At 30.4% G+C, this 20,642-nt stretch overlaps 1 pseudogene; it reads right to left on the bottom strand.

Moving 5' to 3' along the window:
* The window catches only part of LOC149536640 (lysophospholipid acyltransferase LPEAT2-like), a 68,352-nt pseudogene extending 48,291 nt beyond the window's left edge, over positions 1–20,061 (bottom strand).
* Positions 20,062–20,642: the final 581 nt, after the last annotated feature.

Below are 20,642 nucleotides of genomic sequence, written 5' to 3'. Positions count from 1 at the left end.
AAAAATAAAAAAGAAACCCTAAGATACCCATTCTCCCCAACCTCCTTAAATTTTATCATAGAAAAAGTTATGTCTATATTAAGATAAAAAGGTCAAGAATTCTATAGGCTATAAAGACAACATCATGACTTTATTAGTATGCAAAAACTGTGCATCATTACTTTATTGTAGTTAATGTCATAACTAGTGGAAATGATATATAATGATGTTTATTTTCTATTTGCCACAATGGTGCTATATGTTATGAAAACATTTGATTATTTATCATGGAATGACCCTATGAAGTAACTTGCCACTATCATTTTTTAAAAGCGCTCTCATATTCAAAGACCTCCTTTATATGCTTTGACATAAATGGATTTATGTTGTTATAGTTCTCTAATTCAATCTTGTTTATTGCCACTATGTGCATTATTCAGATATATTGATGATTGATATGCTACATTTAAAATTTGTTAAAAAATCACCACTATTGGACTTGGAAAATACAGTCCAAAAATTGGCCCTTGAGCACAAAACTATAACTTTGGTTTCTCATTGAAAGATATGGTCTGTCAATGGAAATCAATTTAATTAGTGTCAAAGGGTTTTTTTTTCTTTTTTAAAAAACTCTAACTACCATCAATATTTAGAGGCATACTACTATCAATGGTATAAGCAACCCATTGAAACATCTCTACAGGTCATCACTATTTCGATGCATCCTATCGTTAAGAGTATGATAGACCCATCAAAAAATCTATTGTGGTCATCAATAGTTTCATGAATTCTACCATCAATGATGTGCAATACCTATTGAACCATCTCTTATGGTCATTGATAGTTTGACATTTGAAACTAGTTATCTGATGTCACCATTTGACAATGATGGCAATATTTTTTGACAGATTTTGGCATCGATATATTGACACCTGTCTAGTGCATCAAACTTTCAACTCCAGTTTAGTGATAGTATTTTTTGACACTTTTGAGTCATAATTTTGACAAACAAAAAATAGGTCCAAATTTACTAGTGTTAAAATATCATTAACTCTAAAATACCACCATAACCTATCTTTGAACCAATAGTACATTTGAATGATGTTGATCATTTTACTCAACTCATCTAATTAATTTTTGGCATATTCATATTTATAGTCTCTTACTTTATTGATTGACATCCAACTCTTCTTCTTCTCTATATTCTATCATAATAGGTGAGATAGAAATATATGTAAGGACTTATATAATTCAACAAAATAGTATAACTATTCATTGTAGGTCAAATTGAGTCCACTAGACTGTTATACATTATAGATGATAATCTTAAAGGGACCCTTGAGATACTTTACTTAGTGTCATCTATAATTTCCAATAGAATTATATGAAATTAGTGTATAAGATAGACTTCCTAATGTAACTTAGTATATTCAAGATTTTTTTCTAGCTTATGATGATATAATGGGTGAGCCTCAACTGGGGCATTTATTCTCTATTAAATTCTAAATAGTTTCATGTATATTATTATATTTTCAATAGTATGTGGATAATTTCATTTAGAAATGTTATAGCAGTTATTATGCATTCCCATAACTCTTGTAATGAGTAGCCCATGGAGTTTCTATCAACTAGGGTCTTAAAGGTATCTATAGTATAATTAGCTTCTTATGTTTGGCATGTTCATCCTCAATCCCCTCCTAGTTATCCTTCGTATGAACATGGCATGCTCATCTTTGATACCCTCCTACTTTTTTGTTGTGTTGGCATGATCATCCTCAATCCCCTACTATTTATCATTCATCAATGCTATTTTACTTGTTGTGTTGGCATACTCACCCTTGATCCCATACTACTCATCATTCATCCATGGTATTTAACTTTTTATTTTGGCATACTCATCCTTGATCCCCTACTACTTATCCTTCATCCATGGTATTTAACTTGCTATGTTTGCATGCTCATATGTCCCTCTCCCACTCCTACATAAAAAAATTTAGTAGAGAGGGTTGCAATTTAAAGGGATATAATAATGCAACAAAGTGAAAGTGATTAGATTGGTGTGTAATTTTAAGGCTATATTATAATTTAATTAACGTTTAAATTTTTGTAGTAAGTCTAATAAATGACTATGGAATAGCATATAAGGGATCCCATTAAAAAAAAGTGAGGGGTTTCAATCATTACATCAAATTGTGCAAGCTTAAGTATATACATGAGTATGTTAGCTTTTGCAAGATATTTGTGATGTGTGTGTGTCTTATGATGACATGCTACTTTTAAATAATCATTCCTTAAACTCAAGTTTAATTATACCTTATCAAGAGAAGACTTAGTAAAGTGTTTCTTATATTAAAAATTCAACATGAATATGTTCCTCATCAATCATAAAAAGAAGGTACCTATAATAGTTTCAAATATCTATCAAAGTATGTAAAGTCTACCAAATGACCAATAAAAACTCTTCTAGGCAACTAGCATCTTGGTTTGACTATACATATGACCTATTTCCCTCATGCTCATGAGATAAATATCGAGATTGTTTATTATTCCATACAACCCATCATAAATTAATCCTACATAACATGTTAATATTTTACTATAATATTAGCCTCAAATGACACAAATGGTGGAATAATAAAGGGTCAAAATTTTATTTTAGTTCATTTATCTAAATGAATACACTTCTCAATTTAACACAAAAAAATTGAACACACATAGAGAAAAAAAAAAAAGGTTGAGTTTAAGAAAATAATTTTTAAATGATATATTTTGTCTTTTTGGAATGGATTGAGTATAACAATTTTATAAAAAGTGAAACAAAGATGTTCTTGGATCTAGATTACTTTAATTAACTTTATAAGTCACAAAAGATTAACTAAACCTATTATACACCTTCAAATTAAAATATATGTACTTTAAATTAGTGCTTCATAGATATCAAACATTGATGCAGTGAACTTCTAAAAATAAGAAGCACAAAGGCACACAATCTAGTAAATAACTCGATCCTAAAACATCCACAACAATGACATCAATTTTCAATAACATTATGTTAAAAAGAAAAGAATTCAAATGGAACTAAACACTTTTGATGAATCAATAGTAGCTAAAGGGAAGAAATATGGTTAATAAATGAGGAAATGTTTTCTTAGATAACAACCAATAGATGTCCAAGAAGAAAAATATCTAGATAAAATTAGCTAGATAAAGGTTAAAAATAACAAAACATTTTCACAAGAAAGGAGCTATAAAAATAATTTATTTCAAACCTCATAGAGAAGAAATTCTCTTTCATAAGTTGAATTCATTTGAGCCAAACCAATCTCCATGTTTAGTTAATTACTTGGAAGTTGGTTGAGGATTAAAACTTGTAGGATAAAATAAACATCTAACAATTCATTCCTTCATCATCAAAAGTGAAGGTAGTAAAACAATAGTGTCTTTTACTAAGGAGGAGATCAATTTAGATTTTTATAAGTGAATTACAAAAATTCCCTAAGGCCTAATGAGGGTTTGATTTTTCCTTTTTAAGAAATGCGAGCATATCATTAAGATATAAGTTAGTAGCTTGTAGTGAAGCCAATAAAATATAAAAGGTACTAAAAGAAATTGATTGTATTTTTATTACACTATTCCTCAAAAATTCTTCCCTTGACTTTTTTAAATATATAAAAATCACAATATAAAAGACTATAAAATCATTTAATCTAAAAGTAGTGCTTTCTTTTTAACCTACAAGAAGTATAATGTTGTGATCATGGACTGCATGACCATGGTGGAAAACTCCACCAAAGTTTTGAATCTCTAGTAGATACCTATTTCATTGTTGGCTAAGTCCTTCATAGACTACTCTAGCCTTTCTAGTTTGGCTTTACTGTGGTCGTGCTTCCCTTTCTTCCAAGCATCTTTGTTGGTTTTTTTCCTAGGGGAAGTGATATCCTCCCCCCGACTTCTAGCAAGGGTAGCCTCCAGGGTGTCAGAGATATGGGAAGGGCTGAGAGGGCTAGGGGAAGGCTTGTTGTTAATTTTGTGATTGGATTCTTTTTTCAAATTTTTGTGTGCATTATTTTAATAATAATAAACCAAAATGGAAGTTAATTTTACCTATAATAATTATTTCAACGTATTATTTGTTAATATTATTTTGGATTATCATATTTTTCATATCTTTGACACCTTAGAGGCTACCTAAACTAGAAGTGGGAGGGAGGAAATCACTTCCCCTAGGATATAAACCAAAAAAGATGCTAGGAAGAAAGGAAAGCACAACCATAGTAAGGCTAGACAGGAAAGGCTAGAGTAGTCTATGAAGGACCTAGCTGATAATCAAACTAGTATCTACTAAAGATTCACAAATTTGGTGGAGTTCTTTGCCAAGGTCATGCACTTTGTGCCCCCAACCTTATACTTCTTGTAGGTTCATAAGGAGTATAAGGACTTGGGAAATCCTACTGAGACCACTCGGTCCATCTATCATTTTCTTATGGAGGACTAGCTAAAGACCATCCTAGACAAAATGGTTAATATGGAGGGGGAGGATATGGACAAGGATGTTCCCAAGGAAAAGGAGGATAAGCAAGGGTAGGAAGAGTGTAGATAGCCCTGGTTCTGGTGTTTTTTTGTGTTTGGTTTTTATGCTCATAACTATGAACTCGGTACCCCATGGGGTTTGAGTTTTTATGTTTAGGTCAATTAATAGAAACATTTTGTTTAGGAGCTATTGGTCTATTTTATAGTTTTTTATGCATAATAGATTAATGACTGATAGTACCATCAATTATGCTATGGAATTTTTTTTTTTTGAAGTTTAAAGATGGCATAGGGTAGATAATTGGGAGATTACCTTTGACTAATTCTTCAACTTTATTGTTACCTGGGGTTACCCCCCATCTTTATTGGTTGGTATCTAATACTTCAAAAACATAGTAATTTAAGTTTATGTTTCATCACATGTAAACAAACATACGTCCATAAAAGATAAAAATTTGTACCAAAAATATAGAATCATTTTCATAGTTGTTATTGTAATATCCCTTTTAAAAATATACCCTATTTTTCCCTAAAAGTCACAATTCCAAGAAATAAGATTTATCTACAAGAGACTTAGACTTTCCTTCTTTAGTTTACATAATTATAAATGAACTTGGGAAAAAAACCAATTAATAAATCACTGAATATCTAAAAGCCCATATGTAGTCACTAATCTAATAAGTGAAATATATAGAGTGTGAGGATTATATGAGGACTCTAGACTCATTAAGTGTAAGTATCATTTGTGCTTTGGTCAAAATCTCTAATGTTAGAGGGGAAATTAAAACTTCTATTACCAGATGGAGATATCTTTCCTAGAATGGCTTAAACATTCCACACTAATGTTGATTCCTAGGCTTAAAGTGTTAAATAGTCATAGTTGACTTATTTTTCTAGGCTTAATTTTTCCATTAGTGTGTGATGTTTAAGGCTGACTATCTTTACCCATGGAAACAAGTGGAACCAAGGTACATATAGTTTGAAAAAGAATATATAGATATCACAACCATGATTCCAATTTAGAACTGTTACATGTTGAATTAAAGAAGAAGTGTGTCATGACTATGAATAGGGGGAAGAATTTAAAGCTCTCATTATTTTTCAAAAACAATTGCTCAACTATACCAAGTCATCCCATAATGCACTTCTTGTATCAAGCTAATGTTGATGTAATTCTAGTGAACTTAAATATTTTATTTATTAGAAAAGAGAATGTGAGATAACAACTATCTAAGAATATTTCTCTCAACTCACAAATTATGAGAAAAATATTTCAAGCTGAAGTCAATCTATTTTCTCCAAAATTTCAATAAAATAAGGTTTTTGTAAACTATATTTCTTTTATCCCTTCCATGGGAGAAGTCTAAGAAAAATATTCTGAGTTGAATTCAATCTATTTCCTCCAAAATTTCAATAAAATGAGGCTTTTATAAATTGAATATAATTTATCCCTCTACTAGAGTAGGACACTGTACATAGCTCCATTATAGTGTCCAATGCACAATTTCCCCTACTTGAAGAGTTAGGAACTGATTTGCAAACTCTATGACCTAAAATTCATTCATTATAGTTGTGTTGAACCAATCCTATTCCTATCTTAATGTATAGTATTTCTCAAGGAATTTGGAGAAATTGGGCTTGGTTTATTAATTCCTCTTTTCATAAATTCTATCAACTAAGTCCTTGCATGTCATATTTTAAAGTCTATAGTAGGTTGGTAGGTTAAAATGAAACTCAAGTTCTTTATCCATCTACCAGATGATGGCTTGATCAAATACAAGAGACTCAAACCTTGAACTTTCTGCAATTTCACATGCACAAAATGTGAGGTACTTAAAAATTGTTTCTTCTCATATGGTCTACCAGATTTATTATTTTTTGAAACAAAGATCTACAAGAAATTGAAGAAACCCAATGGACAACTATAATGATTTACATGGTCATTCTTGCCTCTATGTCATAGTTGTCCATTTATCCTTTCCAATTAGGGCCTCTTCTTCAAATAGGAAACTCCTTAGGCTTAATTAATTTCCACATAGTTTGTAAACCTTTTTATTTTATAATTTCATTAAATGTGTCAATAAAAGTGTGTATGTATGTGTCTCATTAAATAATATATTCTTTTTGATAGGTAATGTAATTCAATATATTATTACTATCTTTTTGTTTTTGATCGATAAATAGCTAAAGCCTTTTATTATATTTAAATAAAATGTTACATCTTAGGTTTATTTGCTCAAATGGGCACTAGTAGGAAAGAATGGAGAAGAAAACCTCCAGTCTTGCCCAAGACCTTAGTCCTTTAGTATTACAATTTTAAAGGGGCATACCCCAGTTTCACAAATGAATGTTTATTACAAACAAAGCAGACCAGAGTCCTAATTAGAATATGACCACTCTAGAGAGATCTAAGTTAGCCAAATATAATTTGTCCCAAAATAACCATCTAACTAGAGCTTTAGATTCGTAGTAGGAATCCCTTCTTTCTTTCTTTTTCAAGAGCTCACAAATATATTATTACTATCTTTATTTTACATATTATTAAAATAATATTATTTAATTTTTTTAGATATACACACACACACACACATATATATATATTAGTATTATATAATTTTGTAATGGTTAATATAATTTATAAATAATATATTATTATAAGAATAATATCTTATTCTAATTCTAAAAAAATGGCTCTACCTTGAAGAGTAGAAAAAATAACAAAAAAGTTGGAGCAGCATTTTTTGAAAATGAAATATGCACAATCTTTCCTACAACCTGTTACAAAAAAATTCAATATTCTTCAATACATATCCAATTAAGATCTAACCCTAAAATATGATAGCACTCGCAATCATAATTTAGACAATGATAAAAATCCTCCTCCAGCAAATTCAACCTCTAGGATTTATCTACTCAAACATCAAGAAAGAAGAAGGCCAAAATGGAAGACTATCATTCCATCCAAAGAACATAGAAGGAATACAAGATCTTTGCAAAATCTGAAATCTAGGGCCAACAAGAAGACTCAAATTGTCAATCAAAGCAAACACTATCTTTCCTTCACTTATCTGGTCAAATTACATAGCATCAAAGAGAAAGAAGTTGCTAAAGTGGTAGCCCCAATGCCTTACAGACCTAAACAACTAGAAGGGGGATGGATTCAGGTACAGAGTCACAAAAAAATACAAGATTAAGGAAATTTGAAATTTAAGACTCACTAGGAGATGTCTCATAAGCTTGATGTCCATAGATTTGGTAAACAGACTAAGATGTTTGCATTAACCAAATATGCGATCAACCCTAGCTCTACCATGATTTCAACTAACTCAATCATATCCTCAATAGATCATCTGAGCTCATCTACACCTTTGAAGGTTTCTTATTGGCCCTAGGATGCCCTCTTCGTTTCCTTCCAACCCGTCCAACTCTGTCTCTCTATCTAGATGTACCCAACCTTACATCCCTCCTCATAGGAAACTCGATCTATTACAAAATTTCTCAAAAAGTTATTAGTTGAACCCCAATGAACCCTTATGTATTTCATATAAAAAATTGCTCTAAACCAGACCATATAGATTTCAAAGATGTCATGATCATTAGCAATGAGGATATGGAAGATAGATGGAGGGAATGCCAATCTTAGGTATCTTTTCAATTTGGAATGGTCATCAAGACATATATCAGGATTTTATTAGATGGTTAAGGAATCATTATGAACAGCAAGTGACTATCACTATCCATTTAAATAATGTATTGTATTTGCATTGTCAAAATTCAAAAATTAGAAATGACTTAATTGTGATCCCATATTTACTTTATAAAGGACATTTAGTTATATTTTTAGCTTGGGAACCCAATTTTAACAATCAAAAATTGGAAAAAATTATTATCGTGTATTGGTATGAGTGCATAAACATACCACATAAATTATATAATACTTATATTTTCTATAAAATTAGTTTATGAACCAGGTGAATTTATAGGCTTAAGAATTGATCACAATCAAACCAACCACATCTGTTTTCTCATTCACACAAAATCTAGATGTAAGGAACCTAAAAAATATATATTATTGAACCAATAGATTTATATGCAGGCTTGGTTTTAATAGGTACAAGGGAAAAACCAATAAGATCAAAATTTTCCAACCTACTAGGGTTTCAAATCACATAAAAAGGACATCGGATTTCAATAATTTCTTAAAGAAGAAATATAGATCAACTTCAATGGATAAAAAATCTAAGATCAAGGAAACTAGGAGGGAAGGCACAAATAGTTCAAATCAACACTAGGATAGAAACATTGAGATAGGGAGGTTAATGGTATGAAACATTCTCAAAAAATTGCTAGTATAAAACTCGACTCATATTAATCCATCACTATTGGAGAATTTGGAGATATGGAAAGAAAGTGAGCTCAGTAAGTATAAAGAGGAAATAACCAACTTTGTAAATGCCTTGAATAAATGTTACCATTGTAAGATCAATAATAATTTCATCCTTGACTTAAACTCTAGTCTGAAAAGCTATCATAAACAATGGCATGATATGCTTCTAACTCAAAACAATATATATGACCAAATATCTCTTAGAAATGAGGAACATATGACACATCCCATCCAAACACAAGGTTTAGTAGTGGAAGAATTTTATAGAAAAAAACTCAAAACTCACATTACTTAGCAAAAATTTGTAAGGCAAGAGATTTATACATTTTGTATCAAATTGAGGGATGCACAAAAAATCTTAAAGTGAATGTTATCTCAAACAAGGACATAGACAACAATATTATGCAATCCATGCTAAAGGAAATTTTTAGACAAGATAACAAAACTGAAAATATAGAATCTAACAGGGATTGGGTGGAAGGCCAAATTCTTACAACTAAGAATTTGGATACATTTGATAAGACTTGGCCACTAGATAAATTTCTACATTGTAGAAAAGGTTGTCTACATCCATCTTTAAATATCCCCCAGCTATAGTAGAGCAATGGAGCAAAATCACCATTCAGAAAGAAATTCTAAGAAAAGATAACTCAAATTTTGAAAAACTCAAGAGAATGGTAAAAATCCTTTTAAAGATCTAGAATTGGCCAATAACTAGGAAAATGACAGCAAGGGGGGTGATGATAATCTTAATTTTCCCATAGAGTTTTAACCCATATTAAACAAGATAAATTCAGTAGAAACAAAAAATCAAGAAAATATAAAAGCATCAATATTAGAAGAAGAGCATGATTTATAAAATAGCCATAGTAATAGATAGCAAAAAATTGAATTCTGATGAACCTTTCCATTTCAGACCTATAGCACTTCGCAACGCTATTTATTAAATCTGATCAAAACTCCTAGCCCTTAGAAATAAAATAGTTCTTCTAAAACTCGTAGCAGAAGAACAAATTGATTTTGTACCAAACAAATCAATTCTAGATAGTATTATCACTATTTAAGAAGCTATCCATTTAGCAAAATGCATAAAGAAGCATGCATGCTCGTGAAATTAGATATCCAAAAATCATATGATATGGTAGATTGAAGATTCCTATGTAAATCCTTAGAAGCTTTCATACTTTCACATCAATGGGTTAACCTCATCTTTAATTGTATGTCTACCCCCAAGATCTCTATCCTTACCAATGACACACCCTAAGCTTTATTTAATATTTAAAGAGGTATAAGACAAGAGGACCTCATTTCATCCTTCTTATTTATCATCATGGAAAAAGATCTATAAAAAAAATCATAGGAAGAAGGATTAAATAAAGCTATAAAGGTAACTGAAAACATCCCAAATATAACCCATCAAAAATTTGTAGATGATACTATTTTAATGTGTAATAGTTCTTTATTTGAAGATTAAAATTTCAAAAAAATCATTTTAGACTATATGGGAGCATCTAGATAGAGGGTTAATGCAGAAAAATATGAAATCTTATTCATCAGTACTAGGGCTGATTTTGAATTTTTTTTTTGCAATATTATGGGTTGTAAGAATGGAAAATTCCAATGCAAATACTTGGGCATTCATGTAGAAAATTATTCAAGTAATTCCGAAGCATGGGATCAGACATTAGATAAAATAGATCACCAAATAGTTAACTGGAAAGGGAAGTGGCTAATCAAAACAAGTAGAGTTACTAAAATTAAGGTAGTTCTCTTGGCTTTACTCTCTCATCAAATCTCTTGCCTCCCTCTTTCTAAAGGTATTAATATCAAAACTCGAGAATAAACTAAAAGTTTTTTCTAGAATGGTTCAAATGAATATAAGGAATTAGCCTCAATAAAATGGGATAACATGTGTAGAACCAAAGAACAAGGTGTCTTAGGATTCAAAAATCTAAGTTGGAAAAATAACACCTTTGGAACAAAGCTCATTTGGCGTATGTATCAGGAAAAGGATGGTAAGTGGACTAAGATCCTTTACCATAAATATTTAGGAGGAGACAATCATATCCCATTATTTCGAGTAAAAAGCCCTCTATATGGCTCTAGTACATAGAATTTAATGATAAGATGTCACTGTCTCATCTTTAAAAATATTACTTGGGATATTGGGAGAGGAGAAGAGGCCTTATTTTGGGAAGACTCGTAGGACGGTCTTCATCCCCCATATTATTAGTAGTTATCTGCCAATATCAAAAGAAATCTTTCCCAAAAATTGGAGAATCAAGTAGCTAACTACATATGTATTTCGGTATTGAATGTAGAAACTTAATGTGAATGGAGATGCTTAGCAGAAACCAATTTGTCTCAAAAAGAAAAATAGGATTTTCCACGTTTTTTAAACCAAAGGTCAACATTGTACAAAGATAGATGAGATAGAATAATTTGGAGACCTTCTAAGGATGGGAGCTATAGATTTAGGAAAGGCAATGAGATCCTAAACAACACCCTTGTGGAGGAAACCTTTATTCCCCTTAACTTATGTCAAGATTTTGATTGCCTGCCTAAAGCAAGTTTCTTCTTATGTGTCGCTATCCAAAAAAAGATTCTCACTATAGATAGATTCACCAAATTAGGTTATGAAGGACAATACAAGATGCTTATTAAGTAAATCCCAGTCAAAAGGTGCAAAATATTTTTTATATCGATGCTCTTACTTTACACAATATTGGGAGTGGCTTAGATAGAAACTGAACTAGTATGCTCCCCTACATAAAAATTTATAGATACATCTTAAAACTTGGCCCAATAAATTTTAAAAAGGGTATACAGTACAAATTGTGGAACATATCTCTATCTATTCTTATATGTGGAACAAGGAAGGAGAGAAACAAAGGACTCTTCAATAATTTAGATATGGACATCAATTCACTTCTCGATAAAGCAGAGGCAAGTATCCAAGAAGTCATGAAAAACTATCCAAAAAAATTAGCATAGGAATAAGAATTTTTTTTGGATTGGGATGTCAAAATGAAGAAAAAATAGCCTAGTTTGGTCAATCTCCCTTTGTTATACACTAATAAAAACCTTCAAGCATGTAGGGATTATAAGTGGGAAACACCTCCAATGGGTTTCACAAAGTTAAACTTTGATGGAGCCTCAAAAGGGAATTCAGGAAAAGTGAGAATCAATTGCATTCAACATGCAAATAATGGTAACTAGATAGTAAAAGGATCAAAACTTATAGTTAACTCTTCTAATAATGTGACAAAACTAGAAGCCCTTAAATAAGGGCTGAAGCTAAGTCTAGAATGAGATATTAGGAAACTCATAATCAAAGGAGACTTGAACAAATTGTCATCAATTCTTTAAGAAAGAGATCTCCTCCAAATTGGTATATCAATTCTAAACTTGAAACTGCATTTTTTCTTTTGGACTCATTTGAAGAGGCTAGACTCCAACATATTTATCGAGAGGGAAACATAGAATTCAATCAATTAGCCAACAATGGGGTGAATGATGTAGATTCTACTCTAATCACATGAAGCCCTCAATAGTTGCACTTTCTCTTATCAATTCTTAATATTTATTTAGAACTCTTATTTCTCTTATCATAATCTATATCTTAATCAACTAGTTCTCATAGCTATTTCTTGTTAGTTATATTCTCTTCAAAATATCACACACTTTATAAACATATCTTAACATGGTAAGGATACTCCTTCTCATTTTCATTACATTAGTTTTTCCCTCTAACACCTAGTCCATGTTTTCTACCTAAGTTTAACATGATTGTCACTTTATTATTAAAAGGAATTAGAATTGACACATAGTTATAATTAAACATTCATCATTCACATGCACAGAGCTCAGAGATTTAAAGATTCATACTATATATGATGCAATCATACTCTCGACCTGGTGATATCAACATTTTTCTAGAGGATTCAAAGGTGATATTATAAATGAGAAAGTTGTACCTATCTTGCAATCGATATTTCATTTTCTATTAGTGATAGATGTTGTTAGGTTAAGAATAATTAAGAATTGAATTAGCCATTACATTGTTTCACTCTTTTGAATTTCAAACTATGGCTTTTAAGGGCTCTAAACTCTTGAATAGGATACTTAACCCTATCGACAAGATGTCTAGGGTAGCCTAGATTAGGGCTCTTGGGGAGGTATTTAAATTATGACTTTTCTTGGTGCACAAATGAGTCAATTATAGGCACCTTTATCTCCTATTTGGCATATGCCCAGATTCTCCAATGGGATATTGTTCAACTATGATACAACCTATTTGATCCTACATGGATGGAATGTTTGGAGCAAGTTGTTATGAATATTGATGGGAACTTTAAAATCTCTTATGATGAAGATTATATGTCCAACCCCCCTGACAACTTAGATCATGCTATTGTGCTTAGGTACCTATTTTTCACATTCTTGACCAAAACATTTTCCACAAAGTATGGCCAAAGATGAAAGAAAGCATTGAATTTCTGCTCAGATGGAGAGGCATTGTGGAGTGTCAAAGATTAGACTGGCTTATCAACTACCTCTGACTTTTTGATTCCTACATTGAACCTAGGGTTAATTTCTCATACTTGAATAATTTGGACTTCTCTATGCTTAATTTTAACAAGTTTAGCTGAGAAAAGACAACATTCATCTTGGCACTTGGAGAACAAAAAGTTGATATTGATGAGATTCAGGATCTCATCATGGTTTTTTGGAAAATTGCATATCATGGTCACTAAGTCAGGGTAGGTCTTGTCTCTCCTACTCTATTCCTGAGCCCTTCGTTTGGTCTTTTTTTTCATTTTTGTCTCCTTTTCATTCTTTTCTCTCCTAGGTAGGGCTTGCTTCTTTTTTAATCCTTCATTGGATTTTTCTTATCACAATCTAGTTTTCCAGATAGCTTTTTGTATTCAACTATCCTAGATTGTAGGCTTCTTTCTAAGTTTCATAGGTTAATTTGAAGGAGCTATATGCTCCCTTCTGATTCTTTGTAAAAAAAAATTAAAAATTTAATATAATATATGTAACATGGTTTCTCAACTTTTTTGACATTTATGATGTTTAATACTTTCAGTTTAATTTGGTATTGCTTGACATCAATGTACTCTCTATAATTATCAAGGATTGGTAGGAAGCAATTACATAAAATTCAAATTTGGATATAGAAAAAATATATAAATCTTAGTAGTTCAATATGGTTTGTCACCTTAACAAATGGTTACAATGCATTTCAACCTTTAAACTATAGTACTTTTAAGGTTAGGTTTATTTTTTAGACTACAAACTTGCCTATCACGTGAATATTATGTTAGCCTTTCTTCTCCATTTAAATGAATTGTGTCTCTTAATTTATGCTTTGAGTATGATTTCTAAGGAACATAGAAATAATAAATTTAAGAGAATTTTCATGTATAGAATTACCAAATACATTGAATTTTGGGTAACTCTTAGCCTTAAATTAGTAAAGAGAAAATTGAACTAAGATAAGATCCAAGGGCACTTTCAAGAAAATCAGAATTAGCTAAAGGTAAACAAAATGTACCCAATTCATAAATCATACACTAGAAAAGAATAAAAAAAATCTCTACAAGGTAATTATGTCACATTAATGATCTTTGAAATTTCTTATTCTTGGTCACCCATAAAATTTGGTAAAAGGTTATCCACTCTACCTAGTCCATTCTCACAGTCACCTAGTTAGCCAATAATTTAAAACACAATGACTACTTGAAATTAGGTCAAGGAAATTAAGAGTATATCACAGGAACATTTAACCCTTTATGGACCATTTAAGATATGGAACCATAAAATTAGGCTAATCAGCTCAACTAAGGGAACAACAACATACAAGAAATCAAGTAATTGAAAATATACTTAGGACAAAAGTATTAAAGGGGAAATAAGGTTAGATAATTAATCTAAATTAGTTAAAACCTATCAAATATAAGGGAGTTTCAACATATATCTATCTACCATAGTAAAGAATTAGTATCAATCATCTCTATCTTGACTAACAATTTTAAGGATTCTTCTAAAAGGATATATGATAAGTATGATTTCAACTAGAGTTTTAATTTTCTAACACTAATTTGTTCAATTAAAGTGTTTCCATTGTTTTAAAAAAGGAAAATTAGGTAGGATGAAGTACAGCAAAAAAGTAAAAGCTCATTTTAAAAGGATAAGTTGAAATTTAGATGGATCCTTGTAGACACATTTGTAACAGGAGGAATGCTCTCCTAAGGATCAACCTATATTAAGGGAAAATGTAATTACCACATATAATCAATCATTACGTTGAAGTGCTTCAAATTTTATGAAATTGGACACTGTCTAAGTTTTGAATACTAGGGCATGCCTCTTTTAATTTTGTAAATTTAGGACTTGTGCCCTAGGCTAGACTGGAGGTTTCCTTCTCTGTTCTTTCCTACCAATGCACATTTGAATGAAGACAATGTAAAATGCTTTTAAAATTAATATATCATATATAGCTTCGATGTTTTATCGATAAAAAAAATTCTAATTTAAATAAATAATTTTATATTATATCAAATTAAAATATTTAATTTTATTATAATTATAATTAAAATATTATTTGTAATATATTAAGCATTTAAAAATGATAAAAGAATTTAAATTAAGTGTGTTTTAAATTTTTAAGAAAATATTGATTACTTGTAATAATTACATTAAATTTTTATATAATTTGATATATAAATAATATGTGTTATCTATTTTAACCAACTATAAATGAGAGTGAAGATATATATATATATATATATATATATATATATATATATATATATATATATATATATATATATATATATATATATATCATAAATTTAAAGTTTGTATATATAAAATATTTGTTTCTTTAATATCAAACAAGTTAATCCTACCTAAAACATATAATTTAAAGAATCTTTTCTTCAATCAAATACATGTGGAAGACTTGCTTTGTGTTGGGAGAACTAAAACACTATATATAAATATTAAATTTAATATATATAAAAAAATTCTCCCTTGCTCTTATTTATTGTATACTATAAATAGTATACAATAAAGGACACAAATATAATTAAGGGCCAAATGATTAAGAAAGTGAAGTTTCATAAGCAATAGAGAGTGCAATAAGAGTAACAAAAGGAGTGAATCTATGACAATGGCAATAAACCAAGCCTAGAAAATTAGTTGCCATTGGAGTAGGATCAACAAAGCACAAGAAGAAACAATTGACGTACATATAAAAACTATTCAAATGGATGAGCTTAGAGAAATAGTCGAATAGGAATGGGTCAAGGACAATGAAGTAGCAATTGGAAACAAGTGGAAGTGGAAGAAAACATACAATTGTATCCCTCAAAGAAGTTATCAAGATTATGAAAAAAATATGTCAATATCATGGAACAATTTTGATGATAATAGGCACACACCACAATGATTTTATCAAAGTGGTCATTGGGTAGATATAAATGTAATCCAATCAAGAAATATCATAATTAAAACTCTGGGATTATTAAGGATAGGGTTAGGAGAAGAAATAACGAAGGGATGCAAAAAGAAATTCCATGACAATGACCTCGTATGGTTCAATGAGCACAATATAGCAATAATAATAAATATATGACATTAGATTTCTTGAAGAGTCATAGATTTCAAAAATGAAGGAATGGAGGGTTTTAGTATAGAAACACACAAGGTTCTACCAACTTAGAATCTTGGAGGAAGAAAACTAGCCAACCACCAACTTTGGACAACAAGGTTGAATACATGATCATGGAAAAGGAAAGGATCAAGTAGGGATAGAATCAAGATTCATCATAAGAATCAATCTAGATTTAAAAATTGAAAATGCTAAAAAAAGGTGTTTTCAAATTTCAATGTTTCTAGCTTTGTAAAGTTTTCAACCAACAAATGTCCCCTTGAAAATTAATATGATCTTTAATTGATTTTCCACACCTTTGACCATGACCTTAGACAACCTTTGGATTGTATAGATATTGTAACTATTCTATTGGTGATAGCTCTGATAGTGAATCCCAATCATTTTTTCTTTGTATTTTGTAATGTCTAACTATCTATATTCTTATTGTTCCTCTTCCATAGTGTATGCTTACCAAGCAATGTTAAAATGGAATGTTGAAGCTGCAATATTGTAACAAAGATTAAGCAATAGAGATATGCTCTGCTTGAAGAGTGTGGATGTAGTCTAGTTGCTAGATGAACTCGTATAAATTTGTGTTATTTCTATGTGTTATATTTCTCAGTATATTTATTTGTTTTAATTATATTTCTTTTCTTCTTTACTACAATATTTTAAGTTCAACAATTCATATCAGATCTCGTTTGGCTTAAGCAGAGATGGAGGAAGAAGAAGATGATGCTATTTTTTTATTAGAGAGTTTCTTGAAAATCCAAACCTGGGTGAAGAGGAGTGTGATGATGTAAATGAGGATGAAGTTAAGGAAGTTGAAGCTAAGAGTCTGGAGGACTACAAAAAAGAAAACAAAATGATATCGAAGCAAAAGAATTTCCCACTAACAAACCAACTATTTTGTATGGACCAGAAGTTGGAGGTTTTGTGTCATAGAAAATATTGAAAAAGATAAATTTGAGAAAGAGTGGGAGTTTTTTTAACATACTATGTTTTAGGAAGAGGACAATGATGTGATCTTGATAGAGGACTCTTTTCTCAAATAGAGTCGTTTCCCCTTTCTAGAAAGAAACCACAAGAGGATTCAACATTGGATATATTAGGAGCATAGAGATTATAGAGCTTAAGGAGGCCAAAGAGAACTACAAGCTAAAGGTTGTCGGTGATTCATAAGCCTTTGAGAAGTCTGAGAATGAGGTCCTTGATGATTTATCATTGAAGATTGTAGGAGTAAAGGAAAATTTGAATGCATTGACTATAGGATCCTATCCCACACCTTCAACCAAGGAGTTGGGTATTATTGTGGTGTGAATGATAAGTGTTACAACAAGCAGGTGCTTAGCTTTGATGGGAGCAATTACTCGATAACTTGGTAGAGGAGCTGCATAGGCTTCTTGATCTAAGGAAATGGGACTACAATGAGAAATAATGGGTGAAAGCTAAAGAGGATAGTCATGACCATCATGAATTTGAAAGTTCTCATATGGAAATAATTATGTTGGACAAAAATATTGAGTAAAATAAGGTTTACGAGATAAGCCTTGGTGAACATGGTACTTTTTTACCATTGAAGGGGAGTTGGGTTTTTTTTGTGATTGACCCAATGAAATCCTTCTTTGCTAAGGATATTACGTTATAGAATACGGAAAAGGTAAATGCTTATGATATTTTAAGTCCTCCAAAGCTTGTTTATATACTTGGGTGGTTTGGTTACCTCCACGGTATAAGTGAGGAGGCTTCACAATTAGGAGAATTTAGTCATGTTCTAACCAAGGTTGTAGAGAAAGGGAGGAGAAGAGTAAGTTATTTGAAGGACTTCTCTATGGATGGAGGAAAGTATTTTGAGTCTGAAGAAAGTGGTAAATTTAATTATGGATCGATGAACTAAATTATGCTTGAGTTCATTGTAAGAGAAGATATTTTTTCCTTTAATTTGAATTGGAGAAGACTCATTTTGAGTTTCCTAGAACAAAGCCTACAAATGTTGAAATCTTCTCAAAGCCTACATGTTTGTAGTCAATAAATTTGGAAAGTGGGGGATGTCGTTGTGAAAGTCATAGTATTTTTTGGAGTTCAAGTTGGAGATTGCAATGGTTATGTTTGTAATAGCTCTAATAGTGAAGGCCAATCATTTTTGTTCTATTTTTTTGTTGACTATCTATATTCTCACCATTCCTCTTCCATGGTGTATGCTTAGAAAGCACTATTAAAATGAAATGCTAAAGTTGGAATAGTGTAATAGAGAATAAGTAATACAGTTATCCTCCACTTGAAGAGTATGGATGTAGTCTAGTTCTTGGATGAACCACTATAAATTTGTGTCACTATTTTGTGTGTTATTTTTCTAAGTCTATATGCATGTTTTAATCTGATTTATTTCTTCTTTTTTGCAATTTTTAAGTTCATGAGACATGACACTCAACACATCTCATTACTGTAACTATATTCTAGTTTCCTCCATGAATCAAAATTATTTATTAAATATGTCAAATAAATAAAAATATATATAAGAAATAATAATAAAATATATATTTCATACTAATATTATAAATTAATAATATGTATGTAAAAATCACTAATAAACTAAGCAAAATGGATTCTAAATTCATATGAATAGATAATAAGTATTATATATATATATATATATATATTATTTTTAAAAAAATTATTTTATATTCAGGGGCTTGGGATAATATGACTATGTTCAATTCTAGTTTGACACAAGACTTTTGTAAGATGTTTGTAAATTAGAGACATTTGTAAATAATTGTACATTGAGTAAACTTTGTCATTTAATATTTATGTTTGTTAATTTTACTTTTTGTATATCTTAATTTAATATCTATATTCATCACAAATGTGACTTTAATGTTGTTATTGCTTATGATAACTAATAATTGAATAAAATCTTTTTCTTAAACTTAACTAAATTACATGAAAATTATAAAAATATATTTTATATAATGTTTATTAGTTAAACGACACATTAACATGTTTACATTAAAAAAGAAATTCATAATCAAATAATAAATGAGAAAAAAAAAATTAAAATATTATTATGATTTTTTACATTAATTTTAGAGGGTGAAAAAATCTTTATTGTATTATATATATATGATTCCTCAAAGCCTTCATATGATTTGTATGTATTTTCTAATGAATAGATGCATAACCAATATTAGTAACTATGAAAAAAATGAATGTATTTAATCCTAGAGTTGATCAACTAAAACATAATAATTTCAAATATCTCATAAAATGTTGATAGGGCAAGAACGAGCACTATTTTAATTTACCATGAAGTCGACACTATATGCAAGAATGTTGACCAAATATATCCCTTATATGTCCTCCTCTTATACCAGCTCTTTGATGTTAAGGTTTAATTTGCACAGAGTGAATCACCCGGCAGAAGCGTATCTAGCGCAAATGAAGTGCAACTATTCAGTGCTGTAATCATGACAATTGCTAGCACCAGATACTTCATTGCCATTTCGATAACCGTAGAATTATTCAGAGATTAGGCTATTTACATGCATGACTCTATCTCCTCTTATTCTATGCGGGTACATGTCTCCTTTAAAAGTCTACCAACTCTACAATTCACTATGATATAAATTAATACAAGGATTGCAGGGCTGCATAGTTCCTGTCTAGCACTAGCAAGGCATTTTGATTGTCCATTGTTCAGTCTAGATTTCATATGGCTTGTCTTTGTATGGTCTATGTAGGTGTTCTTTGCCAGACTTAGGAAAATTTTAGATTATAACCATGATTTGTGTAAAGTCGTATGATCTATTAAAGAAAAGTTTTGGTTGAAAACTAGTCACTGAGCTAATGACACATCCTAAAATGTTAAATGCAAATTTATCATTTCATGTTTTGGTGCGAGAAAAAAATATTATGGAGAGTTCTCAGAGCCAAATCAAGCTAGAAATTCTCTGGTCTGCCCTTTCTACATTTTTTGAGTTTTGAAATGGTGAAACTCTTGTTTCTAGTCTAAATCATAAAACTAGACCAACATGTCAAAACAACTTCTTCAGAGGAGAAGCCTAAGTGGGCTCTATGTTCTTG

This window comes from Cupressus sempervirens, chromosome 10 (assembly GCF_028749045.1).
Source record: "Cupressus sempervirens isolate cs-2001-9-10 chromosome 10, ASM2874904v1, whole genome shotgun sequence".
Lineage (NCBI taxonomy): Eukaryota > Viridiplantae > Streptophyta > Pinopsida > Cupressales > Cupressaceae > Cupressus > Cupressus sempervirens.
This window is presented reverse-complemented; position numbering and strand designations above follow the sequence as displayed.